The 26,168-nt window shown below is 51.8% G+C and overlaps 1 protein-coding gene across 2 annotated transcripts in view; it reads left to right on the top strand.

The window, feature by feature from the left end:
- Window positions 1-26,168, top strand: part of ROR2 (ROR family WNT receptor 2) — a 205,084-nt gene that overhangs the window by 78,619 nt on the left and 100,297 nt on the right. The window lies entirely within an intron of this gene.

Here is a 26,168-nt window from a genome sequence, read left to right on the forward strand (position 1 = left end):
GGAAGGGCCTGAGACCCTGAGCCCTTCTTGGGGGTCTCCTGTTTCCTCCTGTGCCTGCCTCACACCATCCCGATTGGAAACTCTACTTGCCTTCCAGAGAAAGGCCTCCTGCCTGGCAGCCTTTCCAGAAGGAGCTCCCTCACCCGTCTGGGTGGCATCTGGGGCCTGCAGGACCACACCCTCTCTAGTGCCCCTCAGAGTGGGTTGGGGACGGGGATGGCTGGATCTTCTCGGTGCTGTTTTCTTTATGAGCTGGAGCTGCACACACCTGTTGTGGCTCAAACACATGTCCGTTCTTATCCAAAGGATAGACCGTAGTTCTTAAGAACTTCAGTCTACACCACTCCAGAAAATACCCTTGCCTTCATCAGAGTCTTTCTTGGGTGTTCGGGAGAAGGACTTTCAAATGTTAGGTCTAATCAGGGCTGACTTACCCTGCTGGGGCCTTTATGTTCCTCAGCCTTCACCTGGGGAGGGGTCAGCGCTGGCGTCTCCTTGTGGGGCACCAAATTTTCATTGACTGGCCTGCCCCAGCTGAGCCTTGCCCTTGGCTGGACCCAGGCCTGCGGGCTCCTGAGCCCCCTGTCCCATTGGCCTTTCCAGCATCTGTCCTTCATTTCTCTTCAGTGGGGACTCTGGAAGGCAGGCTTGGGTGCCATGTGATGACTGACGTGGCGTGTGTGTAGGAGGTGGACACTGGGACCTGACACGCCGGCCTTGATGCCTCACTAGCTGTGTGACCTTGGGCAAGTTACTCAACCTTTCTGTGCTCCAATTTCCTCACCTATAAGGCGAGGTACTGGCACTAGCCTCAGAGGGTCGTCGTGAAGATAAATGAGCTGGTATGTGTCAGTGCTTAGGACATGTGTGACACGTGGAGGCATGGAGGAAGCGCTAAGTGCTCTTGTTACTACTGCCTGTGAGCACAAAAAGTGTTAAGTGGACTCATAAAATCACTCTTTTTTTTTTTTTAAATGTAAATAGACCTTATTTTTAGAGCAGATTTTTTTTTTTTTTTTAAAGATTTTATTTATTCATTTTTTCCCCCCAAAGCCCCAGTAGATAGTTGTATGTCATAGGTTCACATCCTTCTAGTTGCTGTACATGGGACTCGGTCTCGGGTTGGACGGAGAAGTGGTGCCTTGGGGCGTGCCCGGGATCCGAACCCGGGCCGCCAGCATCAGAGCGCGCGCACTTAACCGCTAAGCCACGGAGCCGGCCCTTAGAGCAGATTTTGATTCACAGATAATTTGGGTAGGAGGCACGGAGATTTCCCGTATACCCCTGCCCCACACACGTACCGCCTCCCCCATCATCAGCATCTCTACCATCATCATCACCCAGAGTCCAGAGGGACTTGTGCATTAGGGTTCACTCTTGGTGTGTATGCAGTGGATTTGGACAAATGTATAATGACCTGTATCCACCATTGTAGTCTCACACAGAGTATTTTCACTGCCCTAAAATCCTCTGTGCTTCCCCTATTCATCTATCCCTCCCCCCTAACTCCTGGCAACACTGATCTTACTGTCTCTATAGTGGGCCTTTACCAGAATGTCGTACAGTTGCAATCATGCCGTATGTAGCCTTTTCAGATTGGCTTCTTTCACTTAGTAACATGCTTTTAAGGTTTCTCCCACGTCTTTTCATGGCTTGATAGCTCGTTTCTTTTTATCGCTGAGTAATATTCCGTCATCTGAATGGCTCTCTGATTTTTAAACAACACTTGGCCTCTGTATGAGTCAGACCTGCTCTAGGCAGCTGCGGTTCCCCACCTTCATCCTGGGGGCCTTGTTACAAAGATTGTCAGCCCCACCCCCAGGTGCTTGATGCTGTAGGTCTGGGGTGGGGCCTGAGAGTCTGCATTTCTAAGGACTTCCTGGGGCTGCTACTGGTCACTAGACACTTCGAGAATCATCACTGCTCTGTAGGGAGTGTGTGTGTGTGTGTGTGTGTGTGCGTGCAGGTGTGCATGCATGTGTGAGTGTACGTGTGTATTTGTGTACCTGTGTGTGCACGTACATGTGTACATGTGTGTACGCGCACACATGCATGCACGTATGAGTGTACACACGCGTGAGTGTACATGTGTGTGCACGTGCATATGTACATGTGCACACATGTGAGTACGTGTGCAGTACGTGTGCACACACGTGTGTGAATGCACGTGTGCATGTGTACTTGCACATGCATATGTACATGTGCGTATGTGCATGCATGTGTGAGTGTACACATGCATGCTTGCACGTGTGCGAGTGTACATGTGCATGTATGTGTACATGCGTGTGCACACATGTATGTGCACCTGTGTTCACGTGTATACTTGTGTATGTGTGCGCACTTGCACACACATGTATCTGTGCTTGTGCATTTGCATGTGTGTACCTGTGTGTATGCATGTGCATCTTTCCATTGCCCAGGTGGGCTGCTCATGGTCACCACCCTCCCCAGGTCAGCCCTGGGGTGGGACAGAGGAGCCGAGGTTGGGCGTTGCAGGAACATGGGTTCCCCCTTGGGGACAGCCTGGGTGGGCGTTATCTTTATTCCCAAGTGCCGCAGTGGAGCAGGGCTGGGGCTTCCTCTCCCCGCGGCAGGGTGAGGGCCGGATTCGGAGTGGGAACCAGCCTCGGTTTTTATTTACTGGGCTTGGCGGCTGCACGCTGGCTTCCTCCTAGATCCGGAGGACCTGTGGGCGTAGTTTCCACCCCTCTTCTCCACATTCATCCCTTTATTTTCTCATGTTCGTTTCAGCAGGATTTATGCTCGATTAAGTTACTCTCTTTTATCATAATTAAAGAAAAATGTGGTGGGAGAGCATGCCAAACTCCGCTCAATGAAAACCAGATTGTTGAACCTGCAGGCAGACAAGGGCGGCCTGTCGCGCCCGTGCCTGGCGACTCCCCAGCCTTCGGGGAGACCGAGGGGCCGTGGGCACAGCTGCCTGCCCCCCCCGCCAGCCTGGGCCTGCCTGAGGCGCTGTGCCCCCAGGTTGGCTTGAGTGCAGTGAGTGGCCTGTGTCACAGCCGGCTCATGAAGGCCCTTCCTGGGGGTCCGTGAGCCTCCTGCTGCACAGCCCTCATGGACGTTTGTGAAGAGTGTGCCTCTGCTGGCTCGGTCCCCCAGAGCTGGTCACACTCACTCATAAAAGCGACACTGTGTCGATGTCCCGATGCCACCCTGCTGGTCACAAAGCCCTCACTCCTCGCCGGGACCAGGGAGGTGAGGGCCCTGGAGGACTTGACTCAGCGAGGTCGAGGCTGGTGGGGGGATGGTCTGGATGCAGAGGGGAAGACTAACAGGCTGATGCTTGTGAAACTGCTTCTGTGAGATACGTGGGAGGTTTGGAACGTTTAGGGACAGAGCTCTGAAGTCGCAGAGCTGCAGAGCCAGACGGGGAGGGGAGGAGGAGATGACTAAGGAGGGTGACAGTCAGCAGTGAAATCAGGGGCCGTGTCAGGAGCTGTTGTCCAGTCCCTGCTCTGCCGCACCACACGAGTGTGCGCTGGGTCCCCTGGTTAAGGGGCCGTTTAGGGGGTGGGTGTGAGGATGGGTTCTGGAGCCTCACAGTCTGGGGCCCAGTCCTGGCCCTGCCGCTCACCCGTAGGGTGAGTCTGGGCGAGCGACTTCAGCGGAGAACGGTCACATCTGTTCTTCTGTCCACTGTGGATAATAAAAATAATACCCATTGTGTGGGGTCATCATGGTGATTGAATGAAATCGCACACTCGAAGCACCCAGAACAGCCAGCATCCGGCAAACGTTGGGGATTATCCCTGTGGTTATGAGCTGTCTTTCAGGAGGTGAGGCCTCAGACCATGGCCTTGTCTCCCTCAGCTCGGGCTGCCGTAATAAAGCAGACGTTTATTGTCTCACAGTCCTGGAGGCTGGAAGGCCGAGATCAGGGTATCAGCAGGGCTGGTTCCTTCTGAGGCCTCTCTCCTTGGCATTTAGATGGCCATCTTCTCCTGTGTCCTCACCCGCTCTTCCCTTTGTGTGTGTCTGTGTAAAGAAAGGCCGCCCCCTGGACTGTGGAGGAGGCCTGTGTCCAGGGCAGGGGATACAGGGAGAGGGCAGGATGTTGGGTTTGTCACTTACTCAGCTGATGCTCGCTGAGCCCACGTGTGCCGGCCCTGTGCACGCAGCGCCTCTGCCCTGACGCAGCTGACAGTTCTTGTCCTGAGTCCTGTCTGCCTCTTAGACCCTCACCTGCTACCTGGTTCCTGGAACCTCATGGGGGTGCAGTCATAGAAGTATTGCCGATTTTGGTTAAGGAAAACTTTGTTCAACCACATTTCGTGAATCCTTCTTTTGCTGACAGTTCGCCTTTCCCTGTCTTTTGTGTCTCTACCATTTTACACAGTCGGGATGGCACTGTCGGACCGTGTTGGATATTCATCCGTGGGATTTGACAGGACTCGGCTGTTCATGCTTTACTGTGACGGTATCAGCCAGTACATCGTCAGTCCACATAGCAGGGTGTCAAGTGGGACGTGTCTTGTCTTGAATTGGCAGCTAAGACCCCAAGCTGAGGACAGAGGGGTGAAGTCAAGTACCCAGGGGTGGTCACCACTCTGCAACGCTCCCGAGCAGGCCACCACCTCCAACGCTGGGCCCACCTGAGTCTCCTGCTCATGATGATTGGAGGGTGGTGAAAGGAAGGAAGGTAGACAGTGGTTCTCCCAGTCACCTTGGTTTTGTCACAATGTTACATGTCCACAGAGTTGATCCATGTGGATGGCACATGTGACATCATGATGTCTGGGACCTGGGCTTCCTCATCTCCAGGGACTTCTCCTTCACCCCATGCTGGACGCTGCTCCCCCTAAACCCAAGCTCTGTTATCTGGGAAAGCCTCCTCTCCTTCCACCTCGCGGGAGCCGCCAGCCCACTTCACCTGTTCACGGCGCGGTCACCACCCTGCCTGTCCACGGCATGCGCGCCTTTTCCAGTACTTTCTCCAGGTCTTTAAGTTTGCTGCCCTCTGGTCGTTTAGTCCTGGCGCCATCCGGTAAGGCCCAGCCCTGGAGGAGGCCAGCTGGCCGTGGTCTCTGAGCCTGGGCCTGGGCAGCTGTGTGCAGCTGGAGGGCGTCCCGCAGGGTAGGGTGGCCGCATCCTGTCCGCTCGAGATCAGTACCCCCGCCGGGTCTCTCGCTGTTGGGCAGGCTCACCACCTTGCTTGGGGAGCTTGTCGTCTCGTGCGCCACAACGATTATTTTCATCTCTCCACTCAACCAGCATTTCTCCAGTGCTCTCATGGAGCTGACGCTCAAGAGGGAGCAAGAAAGGCAACAGGCGAGCAGACGGGTGCTGGAGAGTCTTAAATGATGTGCCGCACATCAGACAGGGTGTGGCGGTGGGGGACTGGGACCTGCTTCACTCGGACGGTTGGAAACCTCCCTTGCTTTCACCTCCTCAGATGTTCCTGCCTCTCAGCTCACACAAGAAAGCGGCTTCAGAAGGGAAATCCCTCACGTTCCTGGCCTGCATCCTACCAGCATCCTTGCCCTCTCCTTTCCCGTTGGGATGGGAAAGATGTCTTTTCCTTTTTGAAGGACAGTTCCTCCACTACTCTGTGGACCTCATTCTTTTCCAGCTTCTTATGGACTCACATCTTCTTGCATTCATTTCATTTCTTTATAACCCTGACCTTTCAGCTGAATTCTTCTCGTCTCCCTTTAGATGGCTCAAATTTCCTGCATTTGGGGATACAGTCCTGCCCACCACACCTCTTCAAGGAAGGTGTCCTGTATTATGTCTCGAATGCATTCCCACCCCCCACCCGCCTGGGATGGAATTGGTTGCTTTACTTCCCGTCGCACACGGGATAGTCGTATAATAGTCATATCCACTATTAGGAGAGGTGAACCTAGTCCCAGGAACTAGGAGGTTGTAGAGAGTTGGGTGAGTTTATTTGATACAACAAAATTTCTCCGAGGCAATGTTAGATCAGCAAATGTTTTATAAAGTGGTAAAACTGTTATTAATTGCAGTTGATTCAATTGTCTGTGTATATAAAGTGTAAGGAATTCAACTGAACATCTTAGTTCTAAGGAGAGTTCTAAGGAAATATGGCGGGTTGGCTGGATTCAGAATCAACTTAGAAACATCACTATCATTTTTATATACCTACAATAAACTGTGAGAACAAGTAATGGAAAATAGTCTGGTTCATAATAGCAACAAAACCAATCAGATACCCAGGAATAATCTCGGCAAGACCTGTGCAGCAGCTCTGTGACTTCCCTGAGGAATGCAAAAGAAGGTTGGAATAACCAGACAGGGAAACCCAATAGTTGGATGGGAAAGCAATATTGTAAAGATATCTGTTCTCCTGAGATTAACATATAAGTTTAATACAGTTCCATTTATTACCCCGGTAAGTTATTTTATAGAATTTGGCTTGCTTTTTCTAAAATCCATGTGGAATTGAAAGCAAGAAGGGCCAAGATAACTTTGAAAAAGAAGAACTAATGGGATCCTTGTTCTCTCTGATATCAAAATATGTTACAATAATTAAATAGACAAATAGATCAAAGGAATAGAATAGATTGTCCATTAACAGACCCATGAAATATACGGGAATTCATTAAATGATAAATATCCTTTTTCAAATGAATAGGGAAATAATGAAGTTTTTAATAAACATTGCTGGGATAATTGAGTGTGCCTTTGGGAGAGTGTATTAGACATCTGCTTTATACCAGTCAACCCCCAAAGAAATAGATATGAGGATTTGTTTATGACCTTGGAGTAGGGAATTCCTTCTTAAATAAGTCAACAAAAACTATAATAGAAATGATAAATCTTAGAAGCTCTATTGGGTAAAGGATATTAAAAAAGGAATTTACAGAAAGGAATATACAAATAGCCAGTAAAATTAGAAAACATACTCATCCTTAGTAGTTGTATAGTTTCTTACTCTGTTGTAACAAATACCATAAACTTAATTGCTTAAAACAACACAAATTTATTCTCTTACAGTTCTGGAGGTCAGAAATCTAAAATGGGTCAGTGGAGCTGTCTGTGCTCCTTCTCGATGCTCCAGGGTAGAATTCATTTCCGTCTTTTCTAGCTTCTAGAAGTGCCCATTCCTTGGCTCGTGGCCCCTTCCTCCATCTTCAAAGCCAGGAGTGGAGCATCTTCCAATCTCACTCACTCTGCTTCGTTGTCACCTTGCCTTTTTTTACCCTCTGGTCTCCCTCTTTAAGGCCCCTGGTGATGACTTTGGACTCACCCTCATAATCCAGGATCATCTCCCATCTCAAGCTCCTGAAATTAATCACATCTGCAAAGTCCCTTTTGCCATGAAAGGTAACATTTTCATAGGTTCTGGGGATTAGGATGTGGACGTCTTTGGCGGACCATTATTCTCTCTACCACACTAGTATTAGGAAACAAAACAAGTTAAGATTTTCAGCCATCATTTAGTCAGGGTTTAAGGAGTTTGTTAAGGGCTGGTGAGGGTGTGGGGAAATGGGCATTTTCATAAACCGTGGAGTATAGATTGGTGCATCCGTTTTGGAGGGCGATTAGCCGTATTTCTTAAAATCAACCACGTGTATCCCCGTGGACCTGTGATTCCATGTGCTTGGACTTGCATTCCAGACTCACTGAGCATGGGGCGCAGAGGGTAGGAGGGTATTCATGACAGTGCTGTTTGCGAGAGAGAAAAAGAAACGTTAACTCTTCGTTGCTTTGGAAATGGTCAACAAACAAACAGAAACAAACTCACAAGCATGGCATTTTCATTCTAAGGAATCTTATACATTTTTTGTGAATGAAATGAAAAAATTCAGGTGGCTCTGACCTCAAAGATCATGGCTCAGTGAACAAAAGTCATTTGCAAAATCGCACGCATATGGTGATGCTATTTAGGGAAAAAGGCACACTCAAAACGACACATTTCTATAGATGGAGAAAGATTTAGAGGCATAAATGACAAAGTACAAACTGGTTGTGTCTGGGGAGATGGAGTGAGTCCGAGGGGACTTCAGCTTTGTGTACGCTTGGCTCAAGGGGGCCGTGTGTTCACCTGCCACTTGCAGAGTGTAAAAGAAAGTTGGAAAAGCAGGGGCGATTTACTTGAAACAGAAGGTCAGATACTGGGCGGTGAGGCCCCAGAAGTGTGGGCTCTTTGGGAACGTGAACTGGATTCTTGGGCCGCGGGCTCCGTGTGAACTCGGCGTGTGGCCGGGGTGGGGGCTCAGGCAGGGGCCGTGGCTCTGACTGGTGGGCTTCCGTGCGAGCGTTAGTCCTCGCCGGGAGTTGAGGAGCAGAGCCTGGAAAGGCACGGTCATGCTCTGAGATGGCGTTTTCTCACCACCAGGGCCACCTGGTTCGTCCGTGTCTCAGTTTCTCCGCCTCCGGGGCCCCTTCGCCGGTCTCTTGTTCTCTGTTCCTGCCCTGGGATTCTCACTGTTGAGATGAAGAGAAGCGGGGAAACGCTGTGTGACTGTGGCTGGGCTGTGAAGTGGAGTTCGTGGGTGCAGCTCCTGTGAGGCTCCTGAAGTCACAGAACCACACAAAAAAAGAGTTTGGTCCCACGATAAGGTTGACCAAGATGCTCTCCTCTCACAGCGAGCAGCTGTCTTATTGTCACCTTCAGAACGACACATGCTGAATGTGGATGCATCCGTGGGCTTGTGGGTGGTGATGGCTGTGGACTTGAACTCTCAGTGCTCTTGGGTCAAGTGTTAAGAATCCTGATTTTCCTAGAGAAGAGTCCTTCTTAGAGTGTAATTGCTTTAAAAGTCTTTGAACACAAAAGTATTGCATAATGTGTTTCTTTCCTTCATGTATTATCTGGAGATTATTATAAAAATGTCCCCAGCTGTAGGCCAGCATGAGTCTGGCATGATGTTATGGACCAAAGCCTTATGTCCTGCTGTTATTGAAAAAATACGGCTGCAGGCAGACTGGTGGGGAAAGTGGACAACGCTGAGCAGAGGCCCTGCATGTGCAGGTCCATACCGCCTTGTGTCTCTGGATGGGTGAACACGCAGATGTCCACCTTCCTGGAAAACCAGCAGAGTTTAGACACAACCTCCCTCCCTGGTTTAATTACCTTGGAGCCTCCCTCTTGCTCCTGACCTTTGGGGAAATCTCAGGAAAGGGTCCTTTGCCCCGCTCACGGAGCGGCCTTTTTCCTGGGTTGATGAGAACCAGCAAGCATCCGTTGTTGGAAATAGAAATCAAGAAACAGAATCAAACCAACACATTTCCTTGTCTTATTTTCCGTAAAACACATCCGCCCCTTCAGTGTGAGAAGACTGAGTATCATTAGTTTTGTGCCCCAGGTAATAAACCTCTTCAAGTTTCTGCTTGCTCTGAAAGATTCCACAACATAAATAACTTTTTCTTTAAAAGGCTCATCTGTTTTACATTTCGAGGCAGTGTCAACACCATGGGGCGGGGGATGCTAGCCTGGGAGTTCTGTTGAAGCTGGTGCCTGTGTGATTCCCAGGCCGGAGATTGAGCCTGTGTGCTCCTTTCAAGATCAAAGACAGACTCGCGTCCAGCCGAGCGGAACTCGAGCTCTGGGGAGTGTCGTGTTTGGTGGCAGCGAAGACGGGAAGGATGCCTTCCTGCTCAGCAGCCCTGTCTTGGATGGAAGGAGCAGGGTCCACCATATGCTGGGGTGTTCTCACCCGATCTCCCACCTCACCCAACACAGAAAGGAGAAAAACATTGATTTAGCAGAGAGTTGAGTCTTATCTGTTAAGACTTATTTTTAAAGACTGGAATTGTTGCAGTGTTTGCTGCGTCTTGCATCGTCTCCTCTGGTGTCCTTGGAGCCTGCCTCCATGGGGGTGTGCTTTGGACTGAATGTCTCTGTCCCCCAAATCCACCTGTTGAATATCTAACCTCCGATGTGATGGTATTTGGAGGTGGGGCCTTTGGGAGGTGATTATGTTTAGGTGAGGTCATGAGGGTGGGCCCCTGTGATGGGATTAGTGCCCTTATAAGAAGAGGAGGGGACCACAGCTCACTCTCTCTGCCAAGTGAGGACAGGGAGAAGGCAGCCGTCTGCAAGCCAAGAAGAGTGTCCTTACCAGGAACTGAATCTGCTGGCACCTTGACCTTGGGCTTCTAGCCTCCAGAACTGTGAGAAATCCATGTCTGTTGTTTAAGCCGCTTGTCTGTGGTGGTTTGTTACAGCAGCCCGAGCTGACTGAGATGGGGGCATTAGGTTTGGGAGCCCTGTCTAGGGGCACATCAGGATCCTGTGTAGCATGTGAGTGCTGCCTTCCGTTTTTGGTGCATTGCACAGAGGAGCAGGGGGATAGGTAAGTACTCGGCAGGAGATCTGGCCTTGAAGGGACCTCAGGGGCTCAGAGAGGTGGTAGTCCTGCCTGCTGTAATTAACACAGGCCTTGGCCGAATGAGAGGGTCCAGGAGGGATGGAAGGTGACCTCCCCGAGGGGTCAGGTACTGTGCCCTCTCCCCCAGCCCTTGGCTTGGAGCCTGGTGGGATAGGGGGGCAATGCTCCCTTCCAGCCCCCAGCCTGCCCCAGCTGTTTGTGGATCTGGCACATGCTGACACCTTGAATCTCATCTCATTCCTCTGTTGAGTTTTCTGAAAATGGGGACAGGATTCTGTCCTGTGCTCATGGGCTATTGTGAATGGCTGCCCTTCCTGGCCACAGTAGCCTCAGGATACTTTTGAGAAGGATGGGGTCACATCCACTTCAAACCCAGACTCCTCTCTGCTGCCTCCCTCTCTAGCCTCACCTCCCACTCTCTCCATTCCCCCCCTCCACCCCATGCTGTTTTGTGCCTCGGTGCCTTTGCACATGCTGTTCCTTCAGCTTCCCATGTCCTTCCCTCCGTTTCCTGGGAGATCCACTCATCTTTCAGCCTTGGCTCTGCCCCACGGCATCTCCACACTGTGTGCTCTGGTTGGCCTGGTATCTGATGGGCACGGTTTCTTAAGCATGTCTTTATGCACTTTGACACAGTTTCTGGAGGCACACTTCTGTCCCTGCAGTAACTGGTGTTTGGATCATGGGGTTTTCCAGGGTCCTGTGTCCTATCTTCCTTAGAAGGCAAGGGAGCAATAAATAAAAAGACGTTCTCTGGCCCAGCAGCTTTCCAAGGGTGTTCTCCACAGCGCTGGGTTCAAAGGAGGTTCGGCCACTGAGGGGACAGCAAGACCCGAAACCCCAGACCCCTCGCCCACTTGAGGAGAGCAGATCCATCACATGTTGAGCAGTGAGGTTTTACTGAGATTTCCTTCAAGGAAACATTCAGCTGCTGAGAGGAAGTCTGTCTCAGTCAGTTCGGGCTGCCGTAACAAAACACCGCAGACTGGGGGGCTTAACCAGTGGACATCGATTTGTCACTGTTCTGGAGGCTGCAAGTCCACGGTCAGGGTCCCAGCACGGTCTGGTTCTGGCGGGGCCCTCTTCCTGGCTTGCGCACAACCTCCTTCTTGCTGTGTCCTCACATGGGAGAGAGTGCTCCGGTGTCTCCTCCTCTTCTTATAAGGACACCAGTCCTATGGGATCAGGGCCCCACTCTTATGACCTCACTTAACCTTTATCACCTCCTTACAGGCCGCATCTCCAAATATAGTCATAGTGGAGCTTAGGGCCTCGACATACGGATTTTGGATGGACACAGGCCAGTCCAGAGCAAATTCAAAATCCACTATCCAGCATCTTAGTTTTAAGATGAGGAGCTCGAGGCTTAATTTGATCATGTTCGCCCAGATTCGACCAGCAGGCCTGGGGCCAGGCCCCTGTCACCCCCACCACACGAGGGGGCTGCTGCTGTGATCACCCAGCCCAGAGGAGCTCTTGGAGGCGGTGTCCCTCAGTGAGACCCCTCCTCTTGTATCGCGTCCGTCTCTGACCCTGCCAGCTCGCCGGGGTCACTTCTGCCAGCTGCTTCTTAGGGCTGCTGTGGTGGTGCTCATGTGGTGTCTGTGTTTGTCGGTACTCACCCAGATGTCCACCTAATATGGGGGCATTTTGTGTATTTTAGGGGTGTAAATTATACCCCAGTATAGTTGATTAAGAGCCATTCTTTGATGTGAACAGCGTGGTCTGGGTGTACGTTCCTTTGAGTCTGCCCCATAAGAGCATTGGAAGTGTACTCATCAGGAATTCCCATGTTTGTCAAGTGGGCGAGTTTTGAGTAAGAATTAAATGGCGATGAGAAGAAAGATGTTTTCCAGGATGGAGGTTTCATGAACGTCCTTTGGCTTCGACACCTCTTTCAGCAGAGTTGGTCTGGGATTCTTGAATTTCGGGGGAGCTCTGGCCTTGCAGCAGCAGCCCCAGAAGAGACCCCCCAGTGAGTCAGGGCCTGGCTGCCCAGGCCAGACACTGGGGGTGAGGGATGCTGCGGGGAGGGGTCCAGAGGCCCCACTGTGTCCTTGTGTCACTGGACAGAGGGCCATTTCTGAGAAAGCACCTTCATCCTGCCTGGAACACCTTGGGGTTGGGGGGTCAGCTGCCTGGCCTCTAGAGGGGGCAGAGAATAAGGAACCACTCCTATAACAGCTGACACTGTAACTTCTCCTATTTTTGATTGGATTCATAATTTTGAACTGTGTCAAGAATGCTTTTTGCTTTGTCTAGCAGTATTGCAAACCATGAAAGAGTTGCTTTAAATCAGGACACGTGTGGAGAATGCGGGAATTATTCCTCCCGCTTCTACCTCCAGCCCTGATCCACAGGGCGACAGCTGAGATTACGGAAAATAATTACTAAATGCAGCCTCTTTCGCCCCAGTGCATTCATCTCGGTTCTGGTTTTCCTTTCAACCTTGCCAATTGTGTAGGTTCTGGGGGCAGCGAGGGGTTCCCCAGACACGGAGAGAACCTGCGGTGTTGCAGACTGCCGAAAGATCTCGAGTAGAACCACAGTGTGTGTGACAGCGATTGGGAGAGAAGTAAGCGGTGGCAGTGTCCTTGGGCCTTTCTTCCTGCCCCAGGCGAGGAACAAGTGCCTGTCTGTGGAAGGAGCCGGAGCCCTGAGCCCACCGCGCCTTCCTGGAGGAGGCCCCGGACTGGCCAACAGTGTTTCTTTGTGCTCTGGGCTCCCAGGACGCACAGCCTGAAGCTGGTAGCTGGAAGTCCAGCCACCAGGCAGCAGTTTAAATCAAAATAATCACTTTAAGAAACGGTAGGGAGCTTAGCTGGAGAACCATTTCCTCTGCCCCGAAATGCACACATTCTGATTTATGCTGTTGGCTCTGGGCGGCTTGCTGAAATGCTTGGAGCTCAGGGTTGTGATGACCCCTCCCTCCTTCCTCCCCTACTCCAGGGATGAAAAGCATTTCAGAAGGAGAGTTTGCGGAAGGCCTTTAGTGCCAGCGAGTGGCTGTTGAAAGGACGCAGGTCTGCAGGGAGGTGGTGACGGGGAGAGATGCGTGGACCGCGGGGGCCGGGCCAGCTGGCCGGGAAGTCACGCTGAGGCTTGTTGCATTTTGTTCTGAGTTGAGATTTTTAGGAAACCCGTACTCTGCCCCTAGAGCTAAACAGGGTCACTTGAATTCACTGTTGGAGACTCCCCTTCCTCAAAGAGAAGCAGGGGCAATGCCAGCCGCGTGTTGGGTTGTCCGGTTGTGGGCCTGACACTCTGCCGTGGGGTGATGTCACAATGTCACGTGGCTTCCACAGGTGACGAGGCCATCTGAATTTCTTCCATTAAGCGTGGATCTGGGGCTGGATGCTTGTTTCCTCCTCGTGGCAGCAGGTGAAGAGAGCCTGATGGGGTAAATGGGCCATGTGGCCCAGCACCCGGACCTCCCAGGTCTCCCATCTCATCCTTGGTCCAGCGAGGAGCGTTCCACCCTCCTGCCCTCAGGTGGGGTCTAGTCTGTTGGCTTTTGGTTTTCCTCCAGGATACGTGCTAACTGCTTGGCATGAGTCAGGTCTGGTCCTTTCTCTCAGACAGCTCTGTTGGCGATGACCTCCCAGGACAAGTGGACTCGGCCAGGTGTCTGGAGAAGCTGGAGCTCCAGGAAGAGGAGCAGGAAGCAGGAGGAAGGATGGCGGCCCATGTTCCAGGCTCTCGTCTGCCCCAGTGATTTCTTACAAATAGAGCTTGACGTACATGTAGAAGGACACACCGCCATGTAGGGTCTGTGGACATACCGTAATTGCTGAGTGGGAGCAAGCTCGTGGGAATGGGGCAGAGCCCTGTAGGGAAAGTCCATTTTCTCCCAAGAAAGTGGGAAATTGAAATAATCATGCCCCTCTCCACCCTAGTCTAGGTCAGCATTTCTTACAGGTGCTGTGGGCTGTCAGGATATATTATGTGGGGGATTAAGAACGTTTCTGGAACAATCAGTAACTTCAGGATAAACAGGTTGTCTTGATGGGGCCATGTGGGCCTTTGACCCACTCCTGCACCTGTGCCTCTGCTGGGGGGGAGTGTGGAGTGCCCCCCTTGGACAGGTGCCAGCTGCTTCCCACTCACCCACTGGCCCCTTCTGAGGCCCCGAGCCGTCCTCAGTTTGTTCCGAAATTCTCTGGAAGACCGCAGCTGCTCCCTCCAGTTCTGGCACGCTCATGCTCACGTGGACGCGCTCAAGATGGGCCGCTTTTCTCCCGTTCCCATCCCAGGTTGTTCTCTTATAAATTCATCTTCTCCCAGCCAAACGCTCATGAGTGTAAAGTGGAAAAGCGAGTCCAGAAAGCTCTCTCGGAGGGATGGGTGGGCTCCTCGGGGGCTCCACCAGTGGGGCGTGCAGGCGCCTTGGTCCACGGGACGGCCCGTGAGAGGTTGCTGCCGCTGCTGCCCCGGGGAGCCAGGTGCCTGAGCAAACCTCTGTCCTTTTCCCTCCAGCTGCGTGCAGGGTGGCTTGGGATCCTACAGACCGAGCAGATGCACGGCCAGTGGTGTGGGGGCTGCGGGGGCCTGAAGAGTTGGGTGGCAGTGAGAGTCTGGCACCTCTGCCTTCTGCCCTCCCTTGGGTTGCTGGGTGCTTCCAGTCCTCTCACTTGATGCACCCCTGGGGCCTGGGCCCCGGTCCCCACCCAGCTTCATCCTGGGCCCCACGAGGCAGAATGAAAATGTTGAAATGTCCACAGTTGACCATCTGGGCAGAGTGGCCTGTTTCCCCTCGTTGTCTCAGATGATTAGAAATGGGCTGGCTGTATTGTCCTTGGGTGACGAGGAAGGGGAGGGAGAGGTGGCCCTGGTGTGGGTTCAGGCTGGGCCGGGGCAGCTTGGCCTCAGGCGGGTTTCCTCTTGCAGGAGAAGCTGGCCCCTGGGGTGAGGAGCGGGCACCTGAGTGCCAGCCTGCAGGTGCGTGCCTCCGTGTCCTCAGCTGTTACTCGGGGGAGCAGTGGGGTCCAAGATTAAACGAGATAACACTGGCTCGGCATCTGGCACACAGGACGTGTGCGCTGGCCATTCCCGATATGTGTAGCAGCAATAGTGATAACCACAGTAGATATTCACAATGGTCGGCGATTGGGAGTGTGTGTGAGAAACGGGGGAGAAAGAAGAATAAGAAATCCTTCCTAATGCCATCTATCCATCTTGTATGAAAATGCTTATTTGTGTGGAAGATTGGCCCTGAGCTAATATCTGCCAATCTTTTTTTGCTGAGGAAGACTGGCCCTGGGCTAACATCCGTGCCCATCTTCCTCCACTTTATATGGGACGCCGCCACAGCGTGGCCTGACAAGCGGTGCGTTGGTGTGCGCCCAGGATCCGAACCAGCGAACCCCGGGCCGCCGCAGCGGAGCACGCGCACTTAACTGCTTGCACCACCGGGCCGGCCCCTGAAAATGCTTATTTTTGACTGTCTCTCCTCTTTATGCTTTGCCTCGCCTTCCTCCCCTCTCTCTTCTTTGTTCAGCACCAGCTGAGCAATGCAGGACTGCCCTGGGGATGTGGATCCCCATCGCGTTACTGAGCATCCGGAGGTCACTGCCCTGCCTTGGAGAAGGCACGCTGTGTTCCCTTTGGAAAACGCGAACAGAGATGCCCTCAGCTGGCTGCTGCCAGGACGTGGACAGAAGGTGGGGGAGAATGCACAAGCTTCTGGGAGTTGAGGTGCCATTAATGTGCGAAGAGGAAGTTCAAGGAGAGGCAGCCTGGTGGGGATCCAGGGACGGCCTTTCCTGGGACCCCAAGGCATAGTTCATGCACAGAGGAGTGGCTGAGGAGGAGCTGGACCAGCGAGGGCCTTGAACGCCGGGCCAGGGAATGGAAAGTCAATTCTGAGAGCAGTGTGCTGGCTGCGGATGTTGAGGAATGGAGGAGCCACTGGCCCAGAGAGCTCAGGCAGTGACCTGGAGGGCAGTGGGGAGAAGAGAAGCCATTTAGGAGCCCCCCCGCCCAATGCTGCTGAGCGTCAGCTCTTGCATGGAAATAAACATTTATAGACCTCACTGCAGATCCACATCTGCATCCATTTGCAGATCACCTAGTAGCTAGGTTTAAAATATTATGATGAAATAAACCAGTGAAAACAGTCTTTTAAAATTAACTTCTTGAAGAGCTCCAGGCCTCTGCTGGTCCTGGTGGGGACTGTCTCGGGTTGTCACGCAGGCGTTCCAAGGTTGGGGCTGATGCTACATTCTGAGGCCGGGGCATTTATTAATGCCAGCTCAGTGGAAGAGTGTCCAAAGGTGTCAGTGCTACAAAAAGAAACATGTAGCTTCAAAACATGTTGCTTTAAGTTTTGAAAGTTCTTGGTCAGGCTCCAGAAAATTCTGAGTTGTCCATGGACACGAGATGGAGCGACTGGATTTATTAACGAGCCATTACCCTGGGAATGAAACCCGGCAGACCCAGGCCATTGTGCTCTGTGCAGTGAGGATAAGGACTGTCATCTGTTGGGGGCTTGGGCAGGGCGTGGTGGGATTGCCTTAGTTCATGCTCAGCGGCATCCTCGTCTTGGGGTCTGTGACTTGCCTGTGGGTGCATGTCCTGTGCTGTATTTTGTTTAAAGAGCTGTTCTAACTGGTCTTTAGTGGTTGGACACAAGGCCTTCCGAACAACTCTGACAGCACTGTTGTCACACATCTATGATATTTTCATATAAAACATAACAGCATGCAAACATGCATGCAGCTCAATGGTTTGAACATAAGCAGCCTGAGGACTTGGAGCCTCTTCAGGCTCTGTATCTTAGGTCCCTTGTAGGAACAGGGGCTCCTGTGATCTCACCTGGATGGACATGTGGCACGCTGGGTGCACCAGCCTAAACCCTGGGAGAGGGTTTAGGAGAGAGAGGAGCCCACACTGCGTTGGATTCTGGTTCGTCACCTCCTCAGCAGTCGTGGCCACTGGCTGTTTGTCCCATCCTTTTCCCTGTGCATGCAGCAGATACTGACTGTGACAGTCAGGACGCATGCTGCTGGAGGGCTGGGGACTGCCCCAGGCCTGAAGGAAGGCTGCTGGCTGGCATCGAAACTGGAAAGAAAACGTTAGATGTTTCTTCTGTCTCTGTGATAAGGGCTTCTTTATATGAACGGGGACCTCTGAGAGCAGTTTGGTGTGTGGACGAATCTGGAATATGCAGGTGGAAGGAAGTGTTTGGTCTTGTCATGGGTCTCCTGCTCCAAAGCCTAATTCTGGGCTTCCTCATCACAAAGAAAAGGTTAGAAGAAGAAAGAAGGATGCAGTGATGTTACCCTGGTTGTTGTGGCGTTTTAATGAGGTCCCACGTGGGAACAGCTCCGTGCAACTGGTAGTTTTTACTCTAATCGGTCACATCCTCTCTGATTTCCATAAGCCACACATGCAAGTTCCATTATTTTATTACAGTGCTGGCCCCCCAGTCCCCAGGCCTGTCATACTGCCTCCCCAGGACAGCTGGACCCTCTCAGGACTGTCTGTGAAACAGGCAGACGTCTTGGTGATTCTCTGGTGTGTTACTAGGCGGGCCCACTTGCAGGATGCTGCTTCTCCAGGAGGAGCACGTGGAGCTTCAGGGAAGACAGGCCAGCGTGTGCAGGATGGCCTCCGAGCAACACAGGGGTGGATGTTGCTCATCACCAAGCCCTTTTTGTGACCAATTGGAGGAAATGTGCTTTTGAAAAAAGAGGAATATGATTCAATGTTGCATCCTAAAATAAAAGGTCGTTGAGAATGGGAAATTTTATTAAACATTTCCTGATCTCTGGAGAGGATGGCATCAGCTGAGAAAACTGGCTTCTGGCCCCTGATGCCTCCCCAGCACACCCCAGACACACAGTCACACACAGATACAGACAGACAGACAGATACACACGCAAAGACAAGACAGACACACACAGGCACACAGACAGATACACACAGATACACGTAGACACACACACACTGACGCAGATTCACAGACACATACACAGACGCACACACACACACCCACACACACACACCACACACTCTGGTCTGGCCACACCAGGAATCGTCTGGGATATTGGAGGTCTTTTGGTAAAGATAAAGTAAGCCCCACACCCTCCGCTGCCCCATGAGCCCCTCATCTTGTGAAATTGCTAGGTTTATTCCTCATCTCCCCTCACCCATGTCGGTGGTGTCAGCCGTGCCCGCACGTGGCAGTGCAGGGGGCCCTGGGCCTCGTGGAGCACGGCCTGAAGCATCTCTGTTTCAGTGTCCTTTTGACTCTGCCCAGGATCGGTCATCGAGTTTTCGTCTCGACCAAAGTGCAATCTAACCGCTTTCCCCTCAGAGGTCACAAAGAAACCTCCTCCCTCGTTTCTGCTGGAGTAGACTTCCTCTGTATGCCGAAAAACGATTTTCTTGTTCTTTGTGCTCTTTTATGTAAAACTCCAGAGCAGAGCATTTGCTTTTATGAATGCCGGGTTTCACGAAAATTTGTAACATCTGTAATGGTGCATGAGTAAGCACACGATACCTGTTTTCCTGTTTTAAAAGGGCCTGGTAGGATAGACCACATTTTCTGACTGCTCGGGGTCTCTGTCCCCAGGAGCCCAGCCTCTCCCGTGCGAGGAGGACAGAGCCAGGCTGTGGGTGTCCCTCTGTGCACTCAGTGGGGCAACGAGGGCCCTGGTTGCCGCAGACCGGCTCAGAAATGGAGAATTTTTGAATGTGAGGTCCTGAATCACAGTGGAAACCCCTGATTTTGATCTCTGAGTGTTTCTGTGTCCTCTTGCATAAAAAGGTGATTTATGATGAAGGGAGACAAGGTAGAGGGCTGCCCTGCAGATGGGACATAGGTAGTGGTTCTGGAATGTTCCAGGTGAGAGGAAAGAGGGGAGAAGCAACTGCAGATACGTGGGGCGAGGACGGTTGTAGCCTTGCCCATGGCCAGAAGGCATGATGGGGACTGAGGGCCCTTTCCAGGTCGGCTGGGAGGAGAGGCCTTGCTGCTCCCTTATGCACAGCCTGGGCCTCCTGAGCAGTGTGAGCAGGGCCTGGGGTGGTGAGGGGGCAGCACGCAGCTCCTGACGGGCTCAGCCCTGATACCGTCTCTCTGAGCCGTCAGGTTTATCCAGTCTCAAACTTGTGGTTTGGGTGGCTTGCTCTGTCCCAAAATGGCCTTGTACGCCTGGTTTAATTTGCCTTTACAAGCAACAGGCATAGTTGAGCTCTTAAAGGAGTACTATTTTTCTCTCCTGTAAATTACAGTGGACTCATCTTTCAGGACCCAGAGGGAGAATGATACACATCAGGTGTGCCCAGATTAAGGCATAGACTAAAGATGTTAACTGCCCAATAAACTATAAATCCCAACATAAACTCCTGGAGGAGGCAGGAAAAGCTTAAGTTGACTTGCAAATGTGCAGCTATTTTTGTGAGGGTAGTGGGGTATGGGGGATGTCTGTTTTTCCTGAAATATGTGTTTAATGTGCAGTTGGACAATGAAAACTAGCGTTTGAGGTTTTTTTTTTCTTTTACGTGTTCCAGTTAGAGTGTGTGAGCAAGGGGCACTTTAGTCTATGTCTTACTTCTACTTTGTAGTTTAAAGTCAAGGTATGGGGCAAATACATTGAACCTACAACAGCGTTTAACAAAATATATTTTTCTGCTTGCCAAGTTTGTGTGAATCAATCTAAGAACCCTGGGCCTTAAGACATTTTCTTGTGCACAGTTGGAATTTTCTTCTCCTTTTAAAACACTTTAAGCATCTTGGAAATGAGACAACTGGGAAAAAAACAATTTATGAGAAGTCTTTGAGAATAACGGCCCACCCTTTAATTGGCCGGCTCCCTCCCCGATCCCCTCAAGACCTATCACCTTTGGGTTGTGTTCATAAAATGTGCAGGGGTGGGGGTTTGCTGTAATGTAGCCAGGTTGTCCCCTTCCCCTCTTAAATAGTTAAGTCTCAGCTTATAATATTTGGCGACTTTTTTTATTGTTACAAGTTTTGGTTTGTCATAGTGGATGTGATCTCATTACAAGTGTTTTTTTTTTTTAAGACTAGGAAACACTGCAGAACAGAAGTTCTTAAGGAAAGATTTAATAATGTACATATAGATGTAGTTTTTTTTTTTTATCTGATGTGAACTTTTAAAATAGTTTTCCTTGGATACACATTCCTTAAAAATGATTTCATGAATTTTCTTCTGATGGTTCTCAAATCCAATAATCTTAAAGTATTGTAACTTCTTTCCTCTGGAAACAAACATACTGTATACCATTGACCGGAGTTGCAAACAAAAATCACCCCGATTTTAAACGTTGTGGTTAGTCCAATGCGTTAGAGCAGACAGATGGAATGAGGGACAGGGCTCAGGTGGCCCCAGGTGTCGTCACGTGGCACCTGGGCTGGGAGGCTGGAACCCCAGGCCGGCAGAAGTCGCTCTTCTCTCCCCAGGTGCGCGGGACCCAAGGGCAGGTGGTGTCTCACCTGGTGGTTCAGGCTCCCCAGGGAGTGTTCCAGGAGACTGGAAGCAGAGGGGGCCAGGCTCATGAGCCCTGGGCCCTAGAACTGGCACGGCATCACTTCTTCCCTATTCTTTTGGTCAGCACAGCCACGGAGCCCACCCAGCTTCAAGGGGAGGTGGGAGAGGGCCAAGGCATTGTGCCGTCTTCAGCCTGCTGTGCTGCCGCACCCTGGATGCCCCTTTGGACCATCTCAATACACACTGGAGCCCACCCGCGTGCCCAAAGACTCTGAGTTCATCGGTCCAGAGCGTGGCCAGGGAATATGTATATTTTAAAGTGCCCTCAGGTAGGTCTCAAGTGTGACCAAGGTTAAGGGCCAGTCATGATTGAATGGAAGTAGGTGTTTGGTATGGAAGTTGGTGCACATGGAGGGCCTCCGCTAATCCTTATTTAGTGGAGTGAGTTTTCCTAAGGTAGCTGCTTGGGCAGAGCAGATTGTTACGGAGATGACCGTCACACCCAGAAGGCCTGGATGCACCAGGGGCTGCAGAGGGACATCAGTCCAGAGACCATTGCCCTCCAACCTCTGCAGGAGCATCACAACACTAAGTACGTCCTTACCACAACTGTGATTCATGATTGGACGGGCTGGGAAGACCATGGCTCCAAGCAGTTCTGAAACTTGCCGTGAAGTCGGCAGCCTGTGAGCTCCTGCGCAGCCCCCAGACCCTGGCTGGGGCAGTGCCTGCGTCATCCCAGCAGGGGACACAGGTGACCTGGTCCAGAATGTTCTCTCATAAACAAGCAACGGATCCATGAGTCAGGACCTCTTCATATGCTGGAGTCACACAGGCCAATACGAATGGACACTTCAGCCACACGGGACACCACGAGTGAATCCCACCACCGGGATGTCAAACCAGAGAAGGCAGCCATGGGCGAGCATGTGGGATTCCACGTGCAGAGTCGTTGTTTTCAAACAGGCAGACAGCGTAGGTGGTGGAATTATGTAGAAAATCTGGGAAGTAATTCCCACAGAAGTGTCGTCTCGGTGTCGAGAAGTTGAGAAGTGGTTTCCTTTGGGAGAGAAAGGAGGGTTGTGAGCGGGAAGGACACTCAGAGGAGACACATGTCGTGTCTTCTTGACAGACAGGTCTCACGGGGCGTCCTTCCCGGGCTGGAGGGCGGCCTAGCCTCCCCGGGTCAGCCCCAGTCTCGCCTGTGATCACGGGTCCCATTGTCTGCAGGCCTCTGCCTCGCCTACCTCTGCTGGTCTTCCAGCAGAGACTCTGTTCACTGTTATTTCATGGGTCTTCTTGAAAGATGCCCAGTGCCGCTGCTGTGGGCTCCTGACTCCATGGCTGTGAGGTGGGACCGTTACTGGGAACATCTTCCGTGGTAGGCGATGGGGGCCAGGAATGAGGCAGCCGGGCCATGGAGAGACCTATCCCAACATAGACTGAACTCAAAGCATGCCAGGGCAGCCCCTAGGGGAACTGGGTCTGCTTTCTTGCAGCTGCTGCCTGTTTAGTATATGGAATGGGGGCTGGGGGTGGTGGGTGTGTGTGGAGAGAACAATGGACCCCTTAAACCAATGCCACAGTCACGGTGCAGATGTTTTCTTAAAGAAGCCACCGAGGGCCAGCCTCAATGGCCTAGTGGTTAAAGTTTGGCATGCTCAGAGTCGGCACCTGGGTTCAATTCCCGGGCAGGCGTGGAACCATGCTGCTCATCTGTCAGTGGCCATGCTGTGGCAGCGGCTCACATAAAAAAAAAAAAAAGAGGAAGATTGGCAACAGATGTTAGCTCAGGGCAAATCTTCCCCCGCAAAAAAAAAAAAAAAAGCCACTGAAATCTGAGTGTTTTAAGAAGACAAGATAAGGCTGTTTGGTGAGCACGTTTGGTAAATGAGGTCCATCTTTGCTTTCATTAGCACACGGCTGTCTCTGAACTGGCCAGGTCGGTGGAGAATGGTTGGGGGTGAAGAGGGAGGCTGTTGCAGAGCGAAGCCTTGCTGGCCCCCTTCCATTCCTGGAGCTTCCAGCAGGAGGGCAGTGTGAAGATGGAAGGGGCCGTGTTTCTGGAGGGTCTTCGTGCATCTTCGGTTCCCCCGCCGTGTGTTCAGACCCGTGCAGGCCTCCAGCCCTCCTCCCCGGCCCACCCATTCGTGGGACGTTTGTGTTCAGAGACATAAGGCAGAGCGCATTCCTGTGCCGGACTGGAAAAGCAATCATTTCCTGGCAGAGGGCTTGGTCAAGTTATAAAGTGGTCTCACTGGAGCAGAGCCCGTGCTATCGGGTTTTATTGGGCTTGTGTTTATCTTGAGCCCTGCGGGAGTCAGAGCTGTTGCTCAAATGGGACTCGTAGGTAAGCCTCGGGCTGCGTCTGATGGACCACACCTTCCTCCTTTCAGGACTCACAGAAGATTTCCTCAGCTGTAAAATCGCAAGAGCTGTCGCTTGGGACCCATACCTTTTGAGAAGGCTTTAAAAATTCGATTCCGCTTCAGTTTTGCATTTTGGAATCATAAGTGTTTGGATAGATGTGTCCATTACCCGGTGACGTGTTTTTGTTGGGGCCAGAACATAAATCTCACTGATGTTTGCTTTGCATGGCTTTGAAAGGGAGGCCCTGCTGACCGTGTGCTGGGGGACACTCTCTCCCCGTTACTCCTCATGTGAGGCTTGGAGGGGAAGTCTTCCGTGTCCGCCAGAGTTAGATGTAATGAAAATTCAGACGGAGCACACGCCGGCCCAGTTCAGGATTCCTGTCGCTCTGTGGCTGGATTAAAAAATAAACCACAAAACACAGTTGTCCTTCAAGCTGGGCTGAAGACCTAGCAGCTGCTGAATGTCCTGTGGGTGGGAGGTTTGAATGGTGGGAAGCTGTCCTGGTGGCGTCCCTGGAGCTGGTGAAGGGAGGGGGCCAGGGGCCACCCCAAGGATACCCAGGGGTTGTCCTCGGGGAGGCATGCCCTGCTCCGGCTCCCACACCCACTGCTCCCGGTCCTGTCCCCTGAGCCAGGGGTGTTGTGTGCCTTACTCTCTGGGTAACAAGATTTACTGGACTTTGTCATGGAGCTCAATTTGCAACCTGAGACGCACTTTTGCTTTCCACTCAGCAGCTGGAACAGAGCTTGGGTGAGCTTTACAGCCCTTCGGCCCAGGAGGACGGGTCAGCCCCTCCCTACACCCTCTCGGATCATCCCTGACCTCAGGCATGGCTGGCTGAGGCTGGGGGCAAGACCACTGGAAGAAATCAGGTTGCTCATAAACACCTTGGATTTTTCCCAAAAGCTGAGCTGGGACAAAGTGTTTCTAATTCGTGCATTCAAGCCAAGCCTCGCAGAGGGCCCAAGGAGCTTGCTCTCAGCTGTGGGGAGGGGAGAACTCGAGCCCATCCCCCACATGGGCCCCAGCAGAGTGGGCCCGGGGAAGGCTGGCAGGACAAGAGTCGCTGAGGGTGGTCGGGTCACAGGGGTCCGCAGGCGGGGGTGGGACCTGGGCTGTTCTCCTAGTGAGGGGAAGGCACCGAGAGATTGTGCACAGAGCTGGGATGTGTGGATGCCGGCGGGGGGCCCGGGGATCCTGAGCACCTAGAGGTGCCATGTGCTGGAAGAAGGGGAGTGGGGGCCTGGGGCGGAGCTTGGTACACGTGCCCTGTTCTTCTTCAGGGCTGTTGTGGGGTCTGGGGAGAGTCCACCTGCGCCTGCACACCTGCTTGTATTTTTCAAGTCTGGAGGTTCCTACCGGGGAGAGCTGTGTGCTGTGGGGCCCCGAAGGCCGTCCCTGCAGCCTCTTCTCTGGGACCTCCCTCACCCACACCTGGAGCCTTCTCCACTGAGGTGTGGGCGTGGGAGTCTCCTGGTCTCTCCCAAGATGGAGGTTGCATTTCTGTTTCTCTTTTGTTTTGGGGTGATGTAGGGAGTGTTTCAGTCGGGGTTCAACAAGAGAGAACCAGCAGGAGATATGTATGAAGAGATTTATTGTGAGGAACTGGCTGGTGGGACAGCAGAGCAAGTGGAGACCCGACGGGGTGGGCCGTGAGGAAAGGCTGGACTCTGGCTGGGCTGAGGCTGCTGCTCGCAGGAGGACTCCTTCCTCCTCAGGGGAGCCTTGCCCTGATCAGTCAGGCCCACCCAGATCTTCTGGGATGACCCTTCCTTGAAGCCAGCGGGCAATGGATATAAATGACATACAGCATATAGCTTCGTCTTTGATTGAGTGCTGGACTGTAGCCAGCCACGTGGACCCGGCCTTCACAGGGGGGAGCACATGGTCTTTTCTCTGCCATCTTAATGCTTAATTTAACATCTTGTTGATGCTTTAAACAAATAATCAATGCTTTCTTCTGTAGCTAATTGATATGTTTAAATTTTAAAGTAGAAAAATGTACTAATGTCAGTCTAAAGAAGGACACGCCCTCTCCCCAGAATGACATGGACTTGAGGGCCCCCGTGTCCTGGGCACTGTGAGTACCTCCCTTGGGCTTGCTCCGTTCCTCGCACCAGTTCTATGAGGTCAGCCTTGCCGTGGCCACATAGTCAGTTCGAAAGTCCAGACAGGGCAGGCAGGACACCTGTGCTGAACGCAGAGTCTTTGGTCTGGGGATTCCTGGTTGGGATTTCTCCTCTTGAGTCAAGGACGTCATAGGTCAACGCTTGGCTTCACACAGAGCGTCTTTTTACGGGGATGGGAGGTGGGGCTGTCTCTCCTGGCTGTGCAGGCCTCCTCTGCAGCCGCTCTGCCTACTTTTTCTTCAAAGGAGCGATGTTGTGTGCACAGCTGCCTCTTAAGAAACGGCAGCACGAAGTCCTTGTTTCTTTCCTGCTAAACTCTACTGATCCCTTCCAGGAAGTCATTTGATTCATCCATCCCCAAAACTTTTTTCTTAAAAATGGCAAAAATATGCATGTTGCAAAAGTAATAATATGAATTTTGTTAAAAAATTCAAATCATAGGGGCCGGCCTGGTGGCGTAGTGGTTAAGTTCGCACGCTCTGCTTTGGTGGCCCGGGGTTGGCAGGTTTGGATCCCGGGCGTGGACCCATGCACTGCTTATCAAGCCATGCTGTGACATGCGTCCCGCATATAAAGTAGAGGAAGATGGGCACGGATGTTAGTCCAGGGCCAATCTTCCTTAGCAAAAAGAGGAGGATTGGCAACAGATGTTAGCTCAGGGCTAATCTTCCTCACATACACACAAAAAATTCAAATCATAAACAGTGTGTCATATCAGTTTCTACCTTCCCATTTCTCAAAGGCCAGTGTAGTTACTGGTAACAGTTTGGTGTTTATCTTTCCAAGTTTTTTCTCTATGTATACAAAAACAATTTTTTTTTTTTGGTAAGTGTTCATATTAACTTTTTAAAAAGAACTTGTTTTTTTCTTTTAATATGGCAACACAAACA

This window comes from Ceratotherium simum, chromosome 20 (assembly GCF_057802395.1).
Source record: "Ceratotherium simum simum isolate JZ-2026a chromosome 20, ASM5780239v1, whole genome shotgun sequence".
Lineage (NCBI taxonomy): Eukaryota > Metazoa > Chordata > Mammalia > Perissodactyla > Rhinocerotidae > Ceratotherium > Ceratotherium simum.